Source organism: Linepithema humile, chromosome 6, assembly GCF_040581485.1.
Source record: "Linepithema humile isolate Giens D197 chromosome 6, Lhum_UNIL_v1.0, whole genome shotgun sequence".
Taxonomy (NCBI): domain Eukaryota; kingdom Metazoa; phylum Arthropoda; class Insecta; order Hymenoptera; family Formicidae; genus Linepithema; species Linepithema humile.
This window is the reverse complement of record NC_090133.1, coordinates 8278385-8300287: the sequence shown is the minus strand read 5'-3', so window position 1 is coordinate 8300287 and position 21903 is coordinate 8278385. Positions and strand designations below refer to the sequence as shown.

Below are 21903 nucleotides of genomic sequence, written 5' to 3'. Positions count from 1 at the left end.
TCTCTCTCTATCGCACGCGGCACGCTCTTTGGTCTATAATTTATAAATGACTTATTTGTCGCATATCGGTTTCGTGTTTATAAATGTATAACATTGGTAAATTTAAATACATACATATTTATAAATTTATAACTTAACAAAATTGTTAAAATTTTTTAAATCATATACATAATTATAGACATTACTTTAAAATGTAATATTCTTCAAATTATGTTTTAAAATCAAATACTGTGTTACTACATTTATAAAAACTAACCCGATTTCTTGAATATAACAAATTTTTTCTCTAATGACGAATCTTCAAGTCACGTACTCAGCACATATATAAAAAACTCAGATAGTACTTGTCCGAAATATATGCTACAAATGTTTATGTAAATTTTATCAAATCGCATTCTACAGCTTAAAACAGATATGTCTACGTTATTCAATATTTGAAGAAGGAATCTATTGATTATATATTTTGCAATCCAACATAACATAATTACTTTTTTGTACAGTATTATCGTGAAAAAAGTAGACGTTAGAACTTTTAGCAAATCTGTAACAACTATCTTAAGAACTGCAAGATTATATATGTCGCAGCTGGACATAGAAGATTGTTTTTTTGTGCATAAGAAGATAGTATTTTTCGAAATCCATGTACGAAATGTATATTTCTTTAGTTCCTTTTTACAATGCTTGTGTAAATACCTTTGAAGAGTTCGCACGTCTACACATTTTATATGACATTGTAAAATAATTTTAAAGAATCATGTAAAAAGTAAAAGTTTGGATACATTCGTAAATGCATAAGAAACAAACATACTATCCATGTTATTAAAAATCACTTGAGTGCTTTGACGAATATTCGTGAACATGTAGAAGAAAGCATATGAAAATTTTTAAATACGAAGAGAAAGAAACAGTACAAATACTGCCGGACATATGTTAAATATTTCAACAAATTATGTTTACAATATATCTATGCAAATGTTCCGTCTGTACTTGAATCTCTAATAAGTAATGTAACAATATTCTGAAGCATTATGTGTAAAATACTGTACCATTTCTTTTATTATTTTAATGTTATGCTTATGCTGATATAAAAATTCCTCGATCATGATTAATGTTGTCTTAAAGTATTATAAGCATATACTAGATTGTATTATTTAATCATTTTAAGCTTATTTAAAAATTTGTTGATTACGAATTTAATGTTATCTCTAAAATAATTCTAGCAAGTAGCAGATTTTATCATTTTATCATTTTAATGTTATTCCTATTTAAAGATTTTCCAACTATAAAATTAATGTTGTATCTAAGGTATTACAAATAATCATTTGTATCGTTTTATTATTCTAATGTTACGCTTATTTAAAAATTTCTCAAATTTTTTACGAATTTAATGTTATTTTTTGCAAAATAAATGAGTTTTGAGCACAAAGATTTGCAAGTGAAAGTAACATATAGTTGGACATTCGTGTAATTATTTAAATATAATTCGAAATTGATTTTACATTCACACAGATACATAAAGCATGTGATAATAATTATAATATTATAAAATATATACATTAAAAAAATATATATATAAACTCATGTTTTATTTAATTTCGTTACACAAATATTCATTACGGTCCCTAAAATTGAAAAAAAAAAAAAAAAAAGATTAGTTTAATTATCAAGTTGAATAAGCAGAATTATAGCGATTTATTCTTGCTTTATAACAATGATGTTTATAATAGTACTTAATACTTTATAATAGTAAATTAATTGAACTTTTCGGCCCATTTTTGCGGTCAATGTATTTCATTATAAAAATATATATTTGTTACCTACTTTTTTATTTGTCTAAATATTTACTATGTTACTGAATTGGAATAATGCTTTTTACTCACAAACAATTAAAATACAGTAAATTATAGCAAGTTTGGAATATTAAATAATTGCCTATTTTAATATATATACTAGTGTTTAAATCTAAGACGTTGAAAACTGTAGTCATGAAGTAAATAGCAACAAAATGTTAAAATATGAAAATTAAACCAATAATTTGGAGTATATTGCGTTATGAGAAATGGAAGAAATGATAATGATGGTGGCGTATCTAAAATATAAATGAGATTAAGAAATAGGCATGTAAGTGCTTATATTTCTGCAATGAGAATGTATCTCAATTGCAATATTATATTTTATATTTAAATAAATTAGAAAATTGTTCATATTTTATCGACGTAATCAATAATATATAGATCATATATATATATATATATATATATATAGATCATAGTATTAATTATATTAACCATAATCTTCATAATTTCTTGTACATTATTTCTGAAAACATTATTTATCTGCGTGACGAACGCGCTGTATTGCTTCTATCTGACCCTCTTTCTCTCTCCACCATATCATCGTTCTCGCTCTCTCTCCCTCTCTCTCACTCTCCCATCATCTCTCACTCTATCACGCGCAAGAGCGCTCTTGCTCCCCCGAAATCGTTTACTATACATATTTCTCATCGGATCCTACCGTTTGTCTTGATAATTTTTAGGTAGGTTTGAAGGTTGTCAGTATTTACATACAAACAGAAAAACTGTAAGTCTCTTTCCTCGATCTCCTCTATCAGACACTTTTCAACGAAGTAATGCTCGCATCATGTTCAGTTAAATACGTTCTATCATACAGATCAGATCACAATGAGTTTTGAAGAGCGAATTCAACAAAGGCACCCCTGGGTAGAGAAATTTTTTACTAAAACGGCCAATTTTCGAGTACAGTGTCTAGAACCATCATGCAAAGAAATTTTAAAATACGTGGAGTTTAAAAAATATGAGGAATTTAAAAAGCACATACGTGAAGCGCATTTAGATTTTTATAATCATGAAGAGAGTGAAATAAATAACAAAGACTGGAAATATTTTAGACTAACAACAGAAAAAAACAAAGCATGTATTATATGTGATGTATGTGATACCCCAATTCAATTTTCACAAAATGAAAACTTATCGGAACACGTAAAAAAGCATTCAAAACTAGAACGAAATCTAGGATACCATAAAAACGAAAAATGGGGTTGGAAATATTTGAAACGAAGTACAGATTTTTCTGCTACATGTAAGCTTTGTACAAATGGTACAAAAAGAGAATTTGTTGTAAACATTAGTAAAATGAAACGGCACATCTCAAAAGAACATGAAGAAAAGAGCCACTTAATAGAGGAACGATATAAACAATCTTGGGAATTTCAAATTGAAAACAACTATTGGTTGAATAAATGTTTTAGTAAGCCTGTGGATTTTATAACAGAATGTAAATTTTGCAACACAGAACTTGCATATGTCAAGAGTGACCCCATTCAGAATCATATGAAGAAGGAACATAAAGTAATTCACGACGCTGAAGTCACTAAAATGAAGGCAGGTAGCGTAACCTGGCAATATTTAAGGTTTACGGAATCAAATTCAACAGATAAAGTACAATGTATGGAATGTGTTAAAACGATACCATATGACGAAGCAGAAAATCATGTACAAAAATATTTTATAGACGGTCTAGAACCAGGTAAATATAAAAATTGGACTTTCAAATACGCAAGACAAAACACAGATAATGTGACATGTACGATTTGTGGAGAAAATGTAACCCTGATGGCGAGAACTAATGCATTAAAAGCCCATGTAAGTGGTGTACATAAAAAAATATGGGATGGAATAGTCAAAGAAAACTCATTGTGGAGTTTCGAAATTACATGGAACACAAATTACACGGATGACAAATGGTGGGCAAAATGTTATATAAATACTGAAAATTTTCGAGCACAATGTAAATTTTGCGAACACAAAATACCATATATCACACATACACAATTTTTGGAACACATGAAGAACAAGCATAGTGCTCTTCACTCGCTTGAAGAAAAAAAAAATACACCTGATATCTTCAACGAATCTCAGTGGAATTATATAAGGTATATAAATGATTCAAAATTAGATATAACAAATCTAGAATGCATCATATGTTTAAAAAAAAACGGACTACCTCACACAAATCATTTTTCACATAAGCTGAAATTCGTTTCTCATTGGGCACTTAAATACGTGAAACAGAATGTAAAAGTTGCAAGTTGTACCTTATGTAAAAATGAAGTAAACATTGAATGGGCCCCGGAAAATTTAGAAAACCACATAACATCTGTACATCCAGAGGAACGGGAAAAAATACGTCAAATAGATTTGGTACAAAGAACAGTACACGACCAAGCTACACCGTCGACAAGCTACGCAAGTTGAAAGAAAAACGATCGTAAGTTTTAATCATATTTTATTAATTATTATTGATTAGTAATATTTGTCATAAAACTTTATTCTTGTAGTGGTGAACTCAATCAAACTATGATAAAAACAACAAAAATCAAATAATTAATATTTGCTTTAATATATTACAAATGTTTATACAGATTTATCTACATTGGACAATGGAAATGATGGTAGCGACGTTTTCAAGTAGCATCTCATGACCAGCGATAACGACAGTCTTGACTTGGACCTGAGTGATTTGAACTATATGAAGACATTAACGTATAATTTGACTTATTTGTCGCATATCGGTTTTGTGTTTATAAATATATAAGATTGGTAAATTTAAATACATATATATTTATAAATTTATAATTTAACAAAATTGTTTAAATTTATATATTATGTATATAATTATAGTCATTACTTTAAAACATAATATTCTTTAAATTATGCTTTAAAATCAAATACTGTGTTACTACTTACATTTATAAAAACTAAACCGATTTCATGAATACAACAAATTTTTTCTCTAATGACGAATCTTCGAGTGACGTACTCAGTACATATATAAAAAGACAAACAAAACTCAAATAATTAGTACTTATTCGAAATATATGTTAGAAATGTTTCTGTAATTTTATCGAATCGTATTCTGCAGCTTAAAACGGATCTGTCTACGTCACTCAGTATTTGAAGAAAGAAACTATTGATTATATATTTTGCAATGCAACATAACAATATTACTTTTTTGTACAGTATTATCGTGAAAAAAGTAGACGTTAGACCTCTTAGCAAATCTATAACAATTGTCTTAAGAAAGAACTGGAGGATTATATATGTCGCAGCTGGACATAGATGTATTGTTTTCTTGTGCACAAGAAGACACTATTTCTCAAATCCATGTACAAAATGTATATTTTTTTAGTTTCTTTTTACAATGCTTGTGTTAATATCTTTAGAAAATTTCGCACGTCTACATTTTATATGACTTTATGAAATAATTTTGAATAATCCTGTAAAAAGTAAAAGTTCGAATATGCGCAAGAAACAAACATAACGTTCATGTTTTAAAGATCATAACTAAAGAGAGATTGTGACAATTTTGTACAAAATAACCGAATATTCGAACAAATGTATGTCTTGCGAAAATAAGTATTGCCACATTAAATTTTTTAATATTCGTGAACATGTAGAAGAAAGCATATAAAAATTTTTAAATACGAAAAGAAGAGAAGAGTATGAATACCGCCGGACATATGTCAAATATTTCAACAAATTATGTTTACAATATATTATCTGTGCAAATGTTCCGTCTATATTTGAATCTCTAATAAATAATGTAACAATATTCTGAAGCATTATGTGTAAAATACTGTTTCATTTCTTTTATTATTTTGATGTTATGCTGATATAAAAATTCCTCCATCATGATTAATGTTGTCTTAAAGTATTATAAGCAGGTACTAGATTGTGTTATTTAATCATTTTAAGCTTATTTAAAAATTTCTCGATTACGAATTTAATGTCATCTCTAAAATAATTCAAGCATGTAGCAGATTTTGTTATATTATTTTATCATTTTTATGTTTTATTAATATTATTATTAATATTATTATTGAAAAATTTCTCAACTATGAAATTAATGTTGTATCTAAGGTTTTACAAGTAGGAAATTGTATCGTTTTATTATTTTAATATCACGCGTATTTAAAAATTTCTCAAATTTTTTACGAATTTAATATTATTGTTTGCGTCATAAATGAGCTTTTGACACATAGATTTGCACGTGGAAATAACACATATTTGGAGATTCATGTAATTATTCAAACATAATTCGAGATTGATTATATATTCACACAGATAAATAAAGCATGTGATAATAATTATAACATTTATAATATATATACATAAAAAATATATATATAAGAAACCCATGTTTTATTTAATTACGTTACACAAATATTCATTACGCTTCCTAAAATTGAAAAAAAAAGATACGTTTAATTATCAAGTTGGGTAAGCAGAATTATAGCGATTTATTCCTGCTTAAAAAGAGTGATCGGAATTAATTAAACTTTTCGGCTGATTTTTGCGGTCAACGTATTTTATTATAAAAATTTATGTTTGTTACTTATTTTTTTATTTATCTTAATATTTTCTATGTTAGTGAAACGGAAAAATGCTTTTTTCTAACAAAAATAAAAAGACAGTAAATTGTAGCAAATTTAAAATATTAAAAATATTTGCCTATTTTAATATAAATACTAAAAAGTTTTAATATAAAACGTTGAAAACTGTAATCATGAAGTAATTAGCAATAGAATGTTAGAATATGTAAATCAAACCAATAATTTGGGGTATATTGCGCTATGAGAATGAAAGAAATGACGATAACAATGGTAGTGTATCTAAAATACATATGAGATGTAGAAATAAGCACCCAAGTATTTATATTTCTGCAATAAATGTATCAGTTGCATTATTATATTTTATATATTTCATATATCAAGAAATAAAAAAAATGCTCATATTTTATCGATATAGTCATTGTTATAAATCATATTATTAATTATGAGCTTCATTAATTTTTTGTACATTATTTTGCAAAACACAATTTATTTATGTAACGGATACATTGTAATGTTTCTCTCTTTCCTTTTCCTCCCTCTCACCCCACCTCTCTTTCTCTTTCGGTAGGAAACTTGTAAAGATTTGAAACTCCAGTTACTTGAGAAGGTAGAGAAAATAGAGCAAAAGCGGATGGGATAAACCGCGAAAACGCTAATTAGTGAGGTTCAACATTGCGGAAGACGGTGGCTTGGAGCTGGCTTTCGAGCTCTGTCGGTCTAAGCAAAAATTGGTTTCATCAGCAGTCAAAGCGTTGGCAGAAATTTAGATTGTGCATCTGACTTGCGAAGGCGGAACGATCCGACTTGATTCGTGGAAAATCTCATCTCCGATCTAGACGCCATTTCCGTCGGCTGATTGAGGATCTTACGCGGATTGCGGTCTAATGAAGGGTCGCAAATATCCGTGAATGTTCCTACCAAGATATTATATCTCAAATGTAACTACTTTGCAAAAATATAATATATTTTCCTGCATTAATCATTTTTAATTAAATCTTTTGGAGAAACAATTATTTTATTTCGTGATGGAAAATTTCAACAAAAAGAATAAAAATCTTGAAAGTTTATCTTATCACTTAAAAGAACGTAATGTTACTTTTTTTTAACGTCTGCCATCAACGTCGCAGTTTACACGTGTCTGACGCGCGATCGTGATCAGGTAGTAGCGCGTAAGATCTTTTACCTCGCGACGGTCCACTTTGACGATACTGCCCGATCTTATCCGTCTTGGCTTCAATTCCGCATGCGGCTGTAGGAAAAAGCACCTAATTAAATGAGATCGTAACTCGACGGGCGGCGACTCGAAATCGGCGTATATTTTCGACGCGCGCGCGTATTTCTGACGCTCGTTAAATCCTTCGCGATGATGATTATCGTAACTGCGAGATGAATGATCTCTATTGATTTGTCTGACGAAAGATTAATGTAACAAACACCGGCGTTTAGGCTCCTCAAAAGCGTCGCGCGTTTTTCTTTGCCAACCCTTTCTCAGCGCCGTAACCGAAATTCCTATGCGAATCATGCTCCGATTATAAAGTAAGTTCCTGATGCTCTCTCTTACTTATTCTCTTGCAGCCGCGACATGTCAGCTCTGCTCCGTCTATCGCCTGAGGCTGGTGGACCCATCTCCCTTCTGTAGACACATTCTCGTGGTATACACATCCTCGAGGGCGTCGGAGGCCCTCCATTATGCCGACCGTGTCATCTTCTTTCATCGTCACCGACATCTTTATTTTGCCGCACATCGCCATCGTCGTCCCGGCAATCGCCCACGGAAGAGAAGGAATTCCGGACCTTCACGTGCGTTCAGATTTTTTTTTTCTCATCTCCGCGGGGCAAATCCCCCCGTGGAGTAACGAGGAGGGATTTACGTCGGAAATAGGGGTGAATTTGTGAGGTCTCGAACTAACAATTGATGCAACATAAATAGCTGTATGGAAATATAGAGATTTGTAAAATATAGTTTTTTTAATTTATGAGGAAAAACATGATTTTAATAAAAGCTTTCACATTTCCATTGAATAATATATTGCCGTAAGGCTGTGTGTTTTAAATATAACAAATTAAATTTTAATTCAATATGATATTAGTATTATTTACAGTATTTTATGCGCATTTTTATTAAAAAGGAAGCAATGTGTACAGCTTTTTGCAAAATGTAGCTGAACAAAAATTGTACGCCAGTAAAACATTTGTTTTTTATATAATTTCATAATATTATTTTATTTCATAAATGAATGTTACAAATATACAAAAAAAGTCGATTCAGAAGAATAAACATGCCGAAGAGAATTGTTTTTTTTTTTTTTTTTTTTTTTTTACAACTTAATGTAACATCTTGTCGTTTTAGCGAACACTCGTAACACTCGAGAGAACACTTTTCCGACGATCGTCAAAAGACGAGCATTCCATTAGAAATTTTTCCACGAACATCATCGTGCAAATCACCGTCATTCTCGTGCATGCTTAAACACCGGAAGTCTACTAAGAGCAGCAACGGCTGTACGGTTAAACCCGTATTACGGCGAGAGACAACATAATTACATCATTAACCCATATTATATTCATCTGTCTCCCGCGCGTTCCCTATCTCTCATGGCTCGCACTCGGCCATCCAGAACGGCGCCATCAGGGTGCGCAATCTGTTTTGGCCTTTGAGTCCGCCACCTCTTCATCTAACCGCCCCGGCGGTTACGGGATTGCAAGGATTCCGGCTGCAGACCGCGATTCATGAGTAATGGACGTCCGATGGCTCAACGTACCTCTCCCGATGGATATCCTCTACGCTATCGAACCTGTTGCCTTAAGGCTGATTCACGCGATTAAAGATTCTCTCAGATCGCCCGAGAATTACTCATCCGTTTGCCGTTCGATAATTTTCAAGCATCATGAATAATTACTTGCCGCGTCGGTAAGATTTAAATGGTGCAAGATAAAATAAGTAATTGACACTATTATACTTGAATATTTTAAATGTTTTGCCCTCACATTCGGAGCTCTCGTTCCGATCAGACATTTACTTCTTCCATTAATAATTAATAACAGCTTATAATTATAAAAAACTAATTACGAAAGATACTCATCTGTTTCTACAGCACTAATAATACACTTGGCGACGTCTAGACGCGTTACCTGCAATTTAATCGTAAATCATGACGTAGATTAATCTGGAAACGTTTGCCAAAGTTATTTTCTCCGCACAACGGAGAGATTGATCCAGATTTTCACGATTTGTGCTAATTTTATCGTGATTATTCTTTCAGGAAATCGGGGCAAGTTTTTAAACAACGACAGAGATTAATATTCGAGATCAAGTTGCAGCAGCTCAATCTGTACACGGACTTGTACACCAACGGCAATACTCAATGTAAATAATCACTGCGCATTACGAGAATGCATTCCGGCGGGGTGGCGGGAAGGATGCGAAGCGCGGAAGAGCCTGCCGCGGCCCAGTTGCGTTGCATAGCCGACATAATTCCTTCCTTCAAACGGACTTGCTTCGCCGTACCGTCTGCGCCGGATGTGCGGCCTCCGCCGCCGCTCCGGCCCCGGCCCTGGCGTGGCCAGTAATCGTTAGATCGGTAGCACCTCGGGGCGAATCACGGCTCGGCACGAAACGTTTCATGGCTGCGATCCCCCGCCGACCCCGGCGCTCACGCGCGCGTTTTCGTCCCACTCTGCTGCGGTTGTGCGGTGCGTTGGCGTGTTAACATCCATCGATTACGGCATAACTCGCGGAACGCGCCGCCTAATGACTTATTATTATCGGCTGTGCGGAGGGGATCGGATGAAGTTGTAGCGGATCGGTATCGCCGTGTCATTAGCGGCCGGCCCGGAGAAGAATTAGACGGACCGCCCCCCGCCCTCCCCCTCGCCGCCGCTGAGTTGCGCCCAAGTATGCTTTATTCAAATCGTGATTGCCCACTTACGGCAACAGTCCGGCTCTCGCCGGTAACCGCCGGTTCTGCCGATGTTTGCGATCACGCTCTCGCGCCGCGATAACGGCGAAAAATATATTTGGCGAAATAACAAGGGAGAATATACGTTCGTGTGAAGTCTCTCTCTCTCTCTGTAAAATTCTATTTCAATTTGCACGAAAATATTAGACAGAATTTTACGGAATAGTAGATTTTCGATCGACGTGGCTGACGCGACGTTTCACAACAAACGTGTTTATCGCGCACGCTTCATCGGCGATATTCGCGAGCGTTAATCGCGCATAAACTTCGACCGCGGGATACTCGCTGGAGATATTAAGAGCCACTCTCGTTATTGCGGACGGTGAATAACTCGGGCACGAATAATGCGCTGCGGAATTCCCAACTCCTCTCTCCCGACCGGGCGATGCGCTTTTCTTTCCCGAGAACACATTACACAATTGTTCAGAACAAAGAGATCGCGTCGGTTCTTTATTAAATTCCTGGGAGATGCTTCCTACGTCATTCCTCGAAGCGTTCAACGCGGGCCCGCGCGCTGTCCAATCGCGCAAAACCCGCGCTAGTTTAACAATGAACGAAGATAGAGATGAGAGATGAGCGAGAGGATGCGAAAGGGCGCGTTTCTCAGGTTTTCAATATTCACTGATCGACAGCCTGCGGTTGTGGTTCATACTGGCAAAAGGGAACGAAAGAGAAAGAGAGAGAGAGAGAGAGAGAGAGAGAGAGAAAATGAGCTTCATTTAACATAAAATTGAAAGCAGCTTCCGCGATTTTAATAATGTGTGCCTGAACTCTGATACTGCGGGCAATATTAGAGAACAAAATAATGCGAGCAAACTTTTTCCAGTGAAACGTAACGCAGTTAATGGCGGTGTTACAACATTTTTACGAAGTTCGATAGAATAAAATAATGTAAAAAATTCATTACAAAATTGTGAAATATCATAACGATACGTTATCGATTAAACGTAATAAAAATTAATGCTTGTTACGAAACTCGCTTTTTTTCCAAAAAACGATGCGAATAAAAAGAAAGATTCAATAAAAATTAAGTTCTCAAGACACCCATCGTCCGTAAATATTTTTATGACGGAAAGAAAGTCGAGGAAAGTTTCTAGTTGTAATTAGTCCGCGACCGGTTAATAAAGTTAAGCGTACATTGCGCTTTAGGACTGCCTGCTAAGCACGATTCGAAATATACGTCGCACATACGGACTTAGTTTATCGATCGCGAGCGTGCGCGGCGGAGAGAGGTTTCGCGGTTGCAGTATATCGGTGCGCCCGGCTGCTTCAGAACGAAATTAGATCGCACAGGATCTTCCGGACACGCCACATACCTCTCGTTTTGCTCTTCCATAAACGTCTCTCACGATGGCGTGGCCGTGTCCCGTTCTGCGACTTAATTCCACAAACCTTTGCAGCGCCGCGATTTAATTGCCACGGATTAATTTCCCTTCAAACACGCCGCGCCGCGCCGCACCGGTTCGGTACGTGTTGGGCGAACTACCGTTGCTTCCGGTTAAACCGGTAGCCATTCAGATGCACCTTTGCTCGTTGAGCCGGGGAAGGAGTTCCAGGACGGTAATTCGCAAAGTTACGCAAACAGACGTCACTGCGCCAAAGTTAATGCAATTCCGCTGCAGCGTATTTGTCGCATTTATCAAACTTACGAATTAATCCATAGAATATCCTTTTTTCGTCGAGTTTAATTTAATCCCCCCCGCCCACCTAAAAAAAGTGATTAAATATTTTTGAATAATCACACAGTGGTTAATTAATTTCCCAGAAGCTGTTTAGATAATCAATTAATCGATATTCGCGTGTATTTTTCGTGTATGATTGATTGGCGCGATACAGAGGTTTTTTAACGGGCACGTGTGATGAATACGTTAATCAGATCAAAACACCTGTCTGTGTTTTAATAAGTTTGAAAGAGCGTATGCGGTACGTCAGGCCGCGACTGATTGATAATGCACGAGGCGTATGCATTTTCCGACTTTGCCGAACTATAGTTCCATGACTCATCATCTCATCTATCATCATCTTTCCTAGAAGCTTATGTTTTACAGTATTGCATTTTCTCCGACTTCGCGAGCCTTGTTCTCATTAGCTTTCGTTACTGCGAGTTCTACAGCTTTTCCCGCGAGAGAGGAATATTTTCTGCACTTTATAGGAATAATTTGGCGTATAAGAATGGAGTTGACACATTACGGATCAACAGAATTTTAATTATAGTTATATATCGGCGGCGGTCGTGATTGTAATTAAAAAAAAAAATTGTGCTAATAATGTGAATTGTTAAGAAGATATACAGCTTGGCGCGGGACACTCTCTGTATATATTTCTAAATATGAAAGTAAATAGCGCTGATGTTCCGTCTTTAAAGCGTTACAAAGGAGGGTGGATTCGCCCTCTCTACAAACTGCGCCGACATAACTTATCACGCCGCAGACAAGATATTAAATTCAACCCGAATCGTAAATAATCCGGCCTGTCGGCGGTCCTGCCATTACCTCGTCTGGAAGAAGCGTCTGAAATCGAGAAGTGCGATCCGGAATAGCCGCGGAAATCCCATTTTGCCCGATTTTCAGGAGGCGCCCTTCGACAGGACGCTCTTATACCTCGCCTCGTAGACGGGGAAAATAAACAGCATCGCTCCCGACTCTCGCGTGTCTGTACCCGGGCGATTATATCGGCGCGAGCGCGCATCGATGCTCCTTCGCAAGCTTCTTTTCAGAATTGAGCGTCCTCGAAGCTCGAGCTCGTTCCTGATATATGCGCTGCGTCAGATCGCGACGTCTATCCTAATGGTCGACGAGGGCGCGACCAGCCGCAGGAAGCTCGAGGGAAGGAAGCGCGCGATAACGTTACATCCGCTTTCGACCACGTCTTTGTGCACGCCTGTGTACGTTCGTGTGCGCGCGCGCGCGCGCGCGTCTGTAAACGTCGAACCAAGCCCATCTACATGCGGCGAAAACGTTCGATCCCTCTTTCCCGACTATGCATCTTCCCTCTCGCTCTTTCTCTCTCCCACCGCTTTATCCTCACAGATATTTTAATACAGAGAGAGAGGGAGAGAGAGTGGTGAGAGAGTCGGCGAGGGAGAACACGCTCTCAAGTTTCACGGTGGCCGCGCCGGGGTGGGCGAGGTGAGACGACGGCCGAACTCGAACTTCGGTCGGCGATTAATATTTGCAGACAATGGGCAGCGCATATTTCCGCGGCGTCCCTTCCGACTCTCTCTCTCTCTCTCTCTCTCTCTGTCGGCGTTCCTTCCACCCCCCCTCCTGCTTTACAGGAGGTCGTCCTAGACGAGAGCAGTCGGGCGCGGGCGCGCGTGTGGTGTGTGAAGTGTGTCCATGTATCTCGGGGTCTGTGCACATGATCTCCGGGGCCACCGCCGCCTCCTCTTCTCTGTGTCGACGATGTCCGCCGCCGCCGCCGCCGCCGCCGCCGCCGCCGCCGCGGCGCACGGGCATGTGTGTGTCACGGCACGTCTGCTGCCTAACGTACGATGCAAGTTTCCATTGTCCCGTCTAACTCGGAGCGCGCCCACTTTCCGCCGTATTCCGGCCGAAGGAGAGACAGAGAGCTGTGGCAGGCGAGGGCGCGAGACGGGAAGAACGCTCATAGACAACCACTGACGACTCTCGAACCTTAAATATCTCCGACGACGCTGTCGGCCACTTTTCGAACGGCTTTAAATCAGAAAGTTTCCAGCCTGCGACCGCCGCCGCCGCCGCCGCCGCGCGCAAGAGCGAATCGACTCTTTCGCGCGATGACTAAGATCACCCGGGAACTTGGGATGGCTTTTGTCTAGGCGCGAGTAATATGTCGTGACCTCCTCGCGCGCTAATATCGAGCTCTTATTAAACCCTTAACTTGTAACGTTACCTTGTTTCGTCGATTTATTGGCCACCATGTTCACAGCGCATTAAATTGCTTTTCGTGAAATATGTATTGAATATTTGCAAGAAGCTTGAAGAAAGTGTATTTCCAGAAAAATATTAGGAATTAATAAAATAAATATTTAATAAGCGAGGAGAACGGATAGATGTGCGGCTACAATACTCGCTCGATTGCCTCGTGCGCTTTGTGCGCGGAAATGCACCGCAATGCATGCGAACGTCGCAAAGAAAACGGAGATGCGGAACGTTTAGTAAACGCAAGCCAAATATTTACTACAATTTCTCCGTGCTTGCCTACGTGTTTCCTGCGGAGACTTAAGAATGGCGCGAGCGCGAGGAACGTAGTATTTCTCAGCGCATTATATCGGCGCAGTTTCGTCGCTCCGTGAATATTATTCGCGTCCGCTGGCAGCCGACCGTATAAAAGCAGCTGTCTCTTCTTGCGCATTCTTGCAGCGGCAATATCTTTCTTTAGAACATGCGGAAGCAGCAGTATGAAAGTCCGCGTTATACGGTAAATATTGCGAACTAAGTAGGAAGTGTAATGTTGCAACTAGTGGCGCTATTAATACCGCTCTTAAAATATACTGCGCACTTGTAAAAATTATCCCGCGCTACACATTAATGCGTTAAACTTGCTTAACTAGCGAGCGAAGAAAATCTGTCGAGTAAAACAAACTTTATAATAGTAATGGGTGTTGTTATAATTTCTCGCCTACTGTGGAATAATTACAGGTATTTTGTACAATATTAATTTACAAAACTATTTCAAACAGCAATTATGTATTCCGATGGATTTTAACTCAGCTGCTGCTGGTCTCAAATTTGTAATTATAATGGCTTTGTAATAATTTATGTTAATGTGCGTGAAAAGCGATTCACAAACATTTCAATTCATTAATTGTATTTTTATTCCTAACAGAGTATTAATTATTATGAATTTACCCTTTTATTGTCTCGACAAGAAAACTAATTATACACGGAGAAAATTTTCTATCAAAAATTGCTGCGGTTGTAGTCGCGAATCATGAAGGAATTATAAAAAATTTCATTATATTTTTCACACAATGGTCAGTATTTAAACTTATGATTCCTCTTATGGTCTGCGGTTTTACCGTACAATAGTAATTTTTGATATGAAATTTTCTCCGCGTATAGAAATTTTTGTATTTTAAAATTTTAAATAATAAGTTGAAAATATCCATCATTTTTAATCATATATAATTGGCTAGATAGAAAAAAAAACAGTAGTCGAAGAAAATTAGAATTGTTTCTAAAAATCTAAATATTGTGCACAAAGTGATTTGAACGCAACGTCCGGTCTTCGCGTTGACGGCGCGTCGGTGGTAAGAATGCAAAGATAAAGACAATCGTTTTGCGATCAACCGCACGTGGCACTCAACGCGACTGGCATCAAGACACTACCGCGGCGGAGACGCAGGGATTTATATTAAAAAATCATAAAGGAGCCTAATCCCGACGGCTACGCGAGGATTTCCATATATCGGAAGTGCGTGACGTAGAAGAAGAAGGAGAAAAGAAAAAGCGTGAGCCGATTTTCCGGCGACGAATGGCTGTGTTTACATAAATTTCGCACGCTATGCTATGCATAACGTGGCACGACATCCCGCGGGCTTTATTAAACCTTACATCGCCATCGCTATCATGCGCGCGAGTAGGTAAACCGAAGTGAAAGACAGTGGATGTGTGGAGCGTGTGGAGAAAGCACACACGCACGCGGAGATGAAGTAGAGGACGGACAGCGTTTCGCTTCTTTCTTTCTACACTCCGTCGCCGCGGGCTCCGCTCGAGATTCAGATGTATTATAATTGCTGAAGATGGCGCCCGCAAGACTCGCTTCAGATCGTCTCGCTTTGATGTCGAGAAAAATGCCACCGATCCCCCTCTCTCCTCGCACCCTCCTCCGCTGCACCCTCTCGGAAAGCGTGCGCGCTCTCGTGTATGCGCCCTCACGTGTGCATTTTTTAGCTTTATAAGCGAACACGGATTCGCACTATGAGCACAACGAACGGCGCTGTCATCAGAGCTTCGATCAAAAGCGCGGGGAAAAAAAAATATTGTGTAATGCATCTTTTATTACGCTTCCGTTGCGACAACGTTTTAGGAATGATTAAAGAGAACGGCTGAGATTTCCAAAACGTGGATAGATCCGTGATAATTACGACAAGTCCGATATTTTTTTATGGAAGAAAATATTACCAATTTGCTTCTCAATTTATCAATTTTTGTATCTAGTTTAAAAAGTAAATACGATCTGATCAGATAGCAAGCGGACCGGTATTTGCTGACAAATGCATTAATTGCGAGTTTTCTCCGAGCAAGCGACCATGCATTATGCACGAAACATCTTTCGTAAGCGTATCAGCGTGTCGACTAAATTGAAGCAAAAGCGAGAGAGCGGAGATGTGCGAGAAAACAACTCGGGCGAAAGAGGAAAAGCTTAAATTAATGATAGAGGAACGAGCGAAATGGCCCTCATCTACGTCGGCTATCGTTGTCGCAATGTCTTTACCGGAGAGCGACGAGAGAGAAAAAGAGAAAGAGAGAGAGAGAGAGAGAGACAGACAGATACAAGAACGGATTCTGTGGACCGAGAAGACGTGTAAAATGTAAGAGGCGCGACATCACAAGGCGGACGGAGAAGAGAAAAATATCGACAGGAAAGGAAAAGCGTGCGCGGATCAGCTGAGGAAAAAACTGCATGACGCGAGAACTCGCGGAGGGGACGATAAAGAGGAAAGAGGGAGAGACGAGGGAGGTTAGTTTGCCCGCGCGAGAGAGCGCGGATATTCCGTGAAAGTGGGTGATTGTATGCGCGAGAGTCAGGCCGGCGCCGTGCCGTGCCGGGCCCCCCCCCTCCCCTCCCCTCCCCTTCCCCCCCGTACAATGCAAACAACAATACGCAATCAAGTAGTTGACGGCTGACGTTCGCATTACCGCGCCATTGTCGACGCGCCTCCGACGGCATTCTGAAATTGCCGGGCCGCTCCGAGTGCCGTCACACGCGCGCGAGCGTGCTCGCGGATGTATGCCGTGCGCGTTAACGCGTGCCGGGGATTTTTTTTGCCTGCCGAAATCGGACAGAGACGCGAGAGATGCGTCGGGATTGTTGCAATTCGCGCGGCCGAACGTGAATGCCAACCGCTTAGGACTGCAGTAGTGAGAGTCGGCGAATGGTCAGCCGCGGCCCGTCAATCTCTTTCTCTTTCTCTCTCTCCCTCTCTCTTTCTCTCTAATCGGACAAGTTCTAATATTAACCAGGAACTCCATTAAGTGATTGAAAACACTACCTTTAATGCAGCCTGGAAAGCATGCTGCAATATTTTACAAAAATAACAAAAAAAAAGATGAATATACTGGAACATTACATTATTATCAAACATTGTTTTTTTTTTATAATTACATAAAACGTTAAATTAAATATCAATTTTTAAGTGTGTTTTTTTAAGAAGTTTAATATCTTTTTAATTTTATAATTTTTATAAATATTATTAATATGTCTAAGCATTTTTTTTTTTGTAAGAAAAAAGAATTTAATTATGACTCTTCTCAGACAAATAACATAGATAATTTTAAATCGACAGCAATATCAATTTTTTTCAACTAGAACAATTCAGCAAAGTTCGGCAATCGGAGAAATATATCTCCACAAAAATTGCTGACGAAACAGATGCGGAATAATCATCATTTATCTCTACGACATTTATCGGAACATGGCACGACTGTGTTTTGAGATAGATAAGGTCTAGCATATTATCGATAACGTCATAAATTATGCAAACGCAATTTATTGCATCGCGCAAATGATTAAAATGGCGTGATTAATGATCGAATATGTAAATGCATGTGTATACACAAAATTTCTGGTTAAGAATTAACAAAATGAGCGCACAGATGAGCGTTTTTATTTTGCCCCTTGATTTAATTTAGCCCGCAATCGCCGCTTTAAAGCCTTTCGGAACCGAATGAGATTGCTTCGGCGCGAACAGATGTTAGCGGATCGGACATAGAGAAGCGGAATTGTGAAATTCGTCGAGCTGAGGAACGATCACTTGTCAAGCGAACGGGAGCGCCAGCTTACTTCTCACGGTCTCCCGCAGCGTATTGCTTCGAAATCAAGTGTAACTGGCAGCGAGCTTGTACATACACGTATCGGATGGCTTACGTATAGTCGGGCGAAGTCGCTCGTCGCTATTCGAGCGCGAATCAGAATCCTGTCTTCGTGCCGTCGCTGCATTAAATTTCCCCTTGATACGCTTGACAACGACCGAGTCGCTCGCTGCGAGATTCCGTAATGCCCGTTTTGTAGGAAGTCGTACGTAAAGATGATCGATGTCGAGGGTAAAGACACGAGGGATGTTCGGGGCGATGCCTGAGAAACATTATTGTTCGCTTCGGGAAAGCACTATCGACTTACGCTGCCGTAGAAGATGTAAAATACGTCGACTGCTTAGCGGGATGCCGTGCAAACATACTTGTAATATAATGAATGAGTATAAAACGTCGAAGAATAATCGGCTAGTTTAAATCCGAGAGAGAAAAATGATTCGAATTTGAAAGAACAATTGACAGCACTTTTATCGGCTCTCCGCAGTTGAAACTCGTTAGTTATTCACGGATATTATTAATCGAATTTGATACGGAATCATCTTGCGAATCAGCTGTCAGGAGGAGATGGAAATATCGCGTTTTATGCGACGCTGGGTAAGCGAATCAAATCGCGAACTTTTAATTTCCGCCCGTCGTCGACACAGCGGCCCCGATAGTAATAGCACGGAAACAATGCGACACGAGAGGGCGAAGATCTCATCGCGGAAATGCGAACTCCCGGCCTCCTTAAAGCTGACGCTCGCGAATCACCGGAATGAAGCAATGGGGAATTTATAAATCAACACGTACGTGTGTAATGTTACACGGTGGCCAAATATTTTGCACTTGAGCGGAACGAGCGATGACAGAGTGATTGAAGCGCGCCATAAACTTGATTAATTATATGGATTTTATCAATGCGGCAGTTCACGCGTCCGACGTACGTGTGTACGAGCGCACATAAATTGGAACACACGAGGCCACCTTGGGTGTTTGCAAGGCTCGAATATTCAACCAGGACGATTCGTATTCCGGCGAAATCACGCAGGTGGAGAGCCATGGAGCACGTCTCGTATCGAGACTCCAAGTTTCTTTCTTGCCTCTTTGCATGTATACGCAAACGTTTTGCATGTGTATTGCATAATATATATATGATATCTATCACAATTATCTATATACATATATACATATATCTGTGCTAACCAACTGCGTGCATGGCAAATGGAATGGACAATAAGCGTGGCGAACCGCGACGGTGGTGTGATAAGCGGTGGACCGACTGCTATTGATTATCGAAATTTATAGTCACCACGACGCAACAAATATTTGCAATCTTGCTGGTGCAGGCGCACCGGGGGTCTCAACCCTGCCTGCAGATAGACATTTACATAAGAGCGCGAGTTCGCACGGCACGCCGTGTATATATTGCCCGTGTAACTCGCCAAGTCTCGCGGAACAATCGTTCGAATACAGCAATCTTTCTACAAGAGTTTGTTTGTATAATAAAAATCTATGAAGGAAGATCATTACAAGATTCGCGAGAGATATACGTAAATGTGTGCTATGTAAGGCGATCGCCGTTGTGCCAACGATCTCGTGGCGCGCGCGCGAGAGAGAGAGAGAGAGACGTGTACGCGCGCAAAAATACTGTCCTATCATGCGCGCGCGCGGCTACTCGCAGTGGACGGTCGTCGGCATCACGTTGACCCGTGTGTATCGTATAACTCAGCGAAAGCTCATATTTTCCTCGAGATCATCCGACCATCCGAGGAAATTGAACCGTTCCAGGGGTATATATTTAACAAGGCAGCTCTTCGCAAACAGCCGGCCGGATCGATGTACGTTACGGTGTGTCTCGCGCGCACGATTTCTTTTACCTTTTCTCTCGCTCCCTCCCTTTCGTGCCCGCTCTCGATCTCGGAATCGTCCGACTTCCGTTCGGTTACGCGCGAATAAGAAGCGTTCAACGCCATCGTCCAGAGGGGGGTATGACAAGCCCTGGCGCAACTTCCGTCGAACTTCGCTGCCGAGAGAACGAGGGTTCCGCAGATAAGTCCGCTGTGGATGGACCGGGTGGTCTCCATGGAATTGAGGAGAAATTCACCTCATGACTGGTACGCTCTCTCTCTCTCTCTCTCTCTCACTCGGTGTACATACCGCGATACGAATATTTCATGAGAGTATTTCGGATCGAGACGAGGGTCCACGTGTCACGTCAGACACGGCGATTGCCTGCCACAACGAGATCGTGGATTCGTCGATCTTCAAAAATGTTTGTTTGCCAAAGACGTATTTTTTTGGAATGTGTTTTTCCCGGCGAGAAAGAACATTTCCTAGCTGCACACGTGCCGGAAAAAAAAAACCAATTGAGAATGCTTTTCTGCATCTTGCATTTTTGAGAGTTTCATAAATATACACGATTTTAGAAAATGACGTAAAACATTCCGCATATAAGTGTAAACGAGTCAATGAGCCTGCATATAAGTCAATTATCAAGATAATTATTCATCGCGCGATTAAAACATTTATTCGTTAATGTATTTTAAGTACTGCAAAACATTTTGGTTTCGTAAAAAAAAATTGCAAATTTAATGATGAATAGTTCTGCAGTTTCTGCTTGTTGAAATAATTTGAGGATTTGCTTTGTACATTTGCTATGCGCTGATAATACCTTTCACGCGTGAAACGGGATTTATTAATCACAAAGTAAACGAGATTTGCATAAACGAGATTCTTTAATTCCATTTTGTTAGCTTTGCAACCCATTTCGCGCCGCGTTGCAGAAGTTCGCAGGTCGAAAATAAAAGTATATGAAAGGCAATATTTTTAAATGAGACGCGCGAAATCCACGACATATCGCGCATTCCATCGGAAACAACTATTCCAATAACAGGAACAAAATTCTTTGTTTCGCGGAAACGATGAAAAATTCCTCTTGTTAATTATTCCAGAAAATTCTTATAAATTAATGAGCTACAAGAGCGACAGCGCAATCCATATAATTTTCAAGCGTAAATCACTCTTTTATATTAAACGTGATTGATCTATTTTTCCGTGCTTTATCTCATTGCAATGATGAGTCCATTTAAACAGCTTTCTATCTTTTATTCTTAATTGACTGGCTAATATAAAAACCTATTAAACAAACATTGTATTTTCTTCTAAATAACAAAAAATAAAATGCTGGTTAAACATCATTTGTATCAAAAGTCATGCGCGCGTTGTCGGGCTTTAGATAAAGGTAACAAGAATTGTCTGATTTTTCTGATACCAATTCCGTGAAATTGGAGAAAGAGAAAAGCGAGATCAGGAAGCACGTCACGGCGGGGAAAAGCGGAAAATAGTAATTATTTCGTCGGGAGGGCACGCCTTCTCCGCGACGAAGGGGTTGCGTTGTGATATTACGCGGAACCGAAGGGAAGCTTTACGCAATAGATGCATGAAATTGAATCGCTTGCTTCCTCCACGTAATCGTGTTGCAGCTTTCTGCGTTTTCCGGTGCATTTTTGCTCGCGCTTCACAGTTTACAACTTAA

The 21903-nt window shown here is 39.0% G+C and overlaps 1 protein-coding gene and 1 long non-coding RNA gene across 2 annotated transcripts in view; one reads left to right on the top strand and one right to left on the bottom strand.

The window, feature by feature from the left end:
• STUB1 (STIP1 homology and U-box containing protein 1) overlaps positions 1-21903 on the bottom strand; it is a 215695-nt gene that overhangs the window by 36896 nt on the left and 156896 nt on the right. The window lies entirely within an intron of this gene.
• LOC105678257 (uncharacterized) lies at positions 2563-5629 on the top strand. Its single transcript, XR_010890930.1, has 2 exons — positions 2563-4287; positions 4442-5629. It is a non-coding gene; the product is annotated as an uncharacterized lncRNA (long non-coding RNA).